Raw genomic sequence first — 2,868 nt, 5'->3', positions numbered from 1 at the left:
GGAAATCTTGACAGTTTTCCAGCTTTTAAGTTGTTAACATGAGCTTAACTCCTCGTTTTCTTTCCTTAGATGTTAATTTGCAGGACTGTGCAGCGTCCATGATTCAGAGCCTTCTTTAGCAGCAATAACTTGAAGTAAATATGTGACTGTATGTATGACTTTATCAGCCTCTCACATAGCTGTGGAGGAATATTTGCCCTTTCTTCTTTATAGCATTGCTTCAGGTCATTGAGGTTTGCAAGATTTGTTTATGCACATCTCTGAAGGTCACACCACAGCATTTAATCAGGTTCAGCTCTGGACTGACCATTGTAGCACTGTGAATCTTTTTTTCTCTCTTCTGTAGATTTCCTGCTGTTTTGGAGCTTTAAGACGTCACAGAGATGGATATCCCTAATATGGTAATCTCAGACACACAGGCCCCACCTATCTGTAGTTTTAAAACTTTCTATTGTGAGGGTCAGCCAATCAGAGAGCTGGTGATGTATTACATCTAAAAACTTTGGATTGCTCCTTTTTATAGTGCATTGCAGCACCTCGAGCCCCTCCCTGTTCATGTTTTATTGTGGAAGGACTTTCTGACCCATTTTCCACATTTCACACTGGGCTGCTTGTGTTTTAAACAGCAGAAACACTAAAGAAGCTGTCTGGACTGCAGACTCTTACATAAGCCTTTGACACAGAGGCTTTCATTCCTGAGGGGTGTGTGTGTGTGTGTGCGTGTGTGTGTGTGAGAGAGAGAGGGAGAGAGAGAGAGAGAGGGGGGGGGGGGGGGTATATGCAGCGTCAGTGGCAGTGCCCAAGATGACTGATATTCTGCCTTTATTGCCATTGTTTCTCTTAATGAGCATGCTTGCCCATCTCTGTGGGCACTGTGTTCATATTTAACTTTAACACATTTATTACATTGGTGCTCACATTGTGCACGTTCTCCAGTCAGGTTGAGCTGAATGAACATTAACAAACGCGACATTTATGCCCGCCCCAGATGTGACCTCGGCACCGCGTCACATAGGAAAACAACCCTAAACAACCGGTGTTTGTTCCCTCTGCAAACACCGGACCACTGGAAGCACCGAAGAAACAGATGATCAGACTTTTTTTTTTTAAAATGGACACTTGTGTAACTGAAAAAAGTAACTAAGCCTTTAAGATGAATACTTCCCCTCTTGATTCTCCCTGCTTGCTGTCCGCCTGCAGCACAGGTCAGAAGAAATCTGACAAATTTAAAGATCCAGTTGTTTAATTTAATGTGAAAACTGTGAGAAAGAAAACAGTCTGCTCACTGGAAAACGCCATCACCAGGTTGTCTGTTGGCCCTGGGTCAGCCAAATAGTCATACTGATTCCTGTCTGCCTCCAAACATCACATTTCCATCTCCACTCTGGAAACAGAATCAGACTGAATCCCAGTTGTGATAATCAAAATGAGGCTTTCTATGATCCATCTGTTTTCTAGTTTTATTGCAAACACACACAAGAAAATAAACCTGAGAAATACAAATCACTGACAGCTAAGTGGAAAAATGTGGACCACCGTATGTCACCACATGTGTTTGACTCGTATCAGAGTTACAGAGTGGTGACCCGTTCAGAGCGTATCCTGGAATAGCTGGCTGTGGGCTCCTATTATACTCAAAGAAAGCACCAAAGGTGTTGACCTGGCCTCCAAACTCCAACTCACCTGACCCCCAGAGGTATAGGTTGGTGGATTACCCCATGGCCCTTTAACCGGTTAATCCGGCCATGGTTTCCAGCGCTCCACATATGTAATGTTTAGAGGAGGGCGTGGGCGGGAAAAGAGGAAATACCCACTCTCGCTGCCTTGTAATTAGACCTCAACAAACAGGCGCACCCTCGCATGCCTCAAACACACGACTGACCTCATTCAGAGAGACAACTTTGTGCTTTTATTGTGGTAAATTTTATTTGTCATGAGCTGAGACAAAGCTTTAGCAGGCAGCTGTTTCTTGCTTTTTCCTTGCTGTAAAAGAATATCAGCTTGGACAGGGACAAACTTGAGTTATGGGTAATCTTTACTATAGCAAAGACACAGAGCTGCTGCAGAAAAGGTTCATGTAGCAGCATACAGGGGATATATTTATATATCTAGAGGCTTAACAAGTTATATTTATCTATTATAGTCACGTCATCACTAAGGAAGACTCTCAGGCACCCGGTTATCCTGGAAAAACTTTTGTCACATTACACAAGTCACAAATCAAAGCAAGCTGGATGTTAGCAAACTTTAAAAAACATCATCATCAAACTGGGTAGAAGTGGAAGAACTGCTGAATATGTACACTCAGGTGTCCACCACTGAGCAGGTCACTCAATCCTGACAAGTCTGAACGCAGCAGAGATCAAAAAGTGTTCGACGGTGCGAGAGCTGGAGATTTCTCAGCAGAGCAGCAAAAGCACTGACCTGACACTGCTGTCACGTCTGCAGGGGGGGCATGAGTAAGCTGAGCATTAAGACCAAAAACGAAGAGGACACGGGTGTCTGCCTCTACATAAATATAACTTTAAACTGTCTGTACCCATTTCTGAGCATTAATCTTCACTTTTTGTTAGTTTCACCAAACTAGGCTGAGACAGATTTTTTAAAGATTCCCGCATCCCTAAAAACCCACTTTCTTCTGATTGGTTAACATCTGGAAGAAAATACTTTAACATCATGAATTCAAAATGTGGTCATTCGTCAGATGGACACTTTCTGTGATATACTCACTGAATAACTGCTCACTGAAGCAAGCAGTGGATACAATGGTATCCTCTGTTAACTGTCCACACTGTCAATAAATAGCACATTTTTGAAGAAAAACAAAAAAAAGACAGTTGTGTTAAGGTATTTCGTTTAGGAATAGAG

This window comes from Mchenga conophoros, linkage group LG17 (assembly GCF_057382185.1).
Source record: "Mchenga conophoros isolate Kocher_MC1m ecotype Shallow Benthic linkage group LG17, M_conophoros_male_GT1.1, whole genome shotgun sequence".
NCBI lineage: Eukaryota > Metazoa > Chordata > Actinopteri > Cichliformes > Cichlidae > Mchenga > Mchenga conophoros.
The sequence above is the reverse complement of the archived record's forward strand: the minus strand, read 5'-3'. Positions refer to the sequence as shown.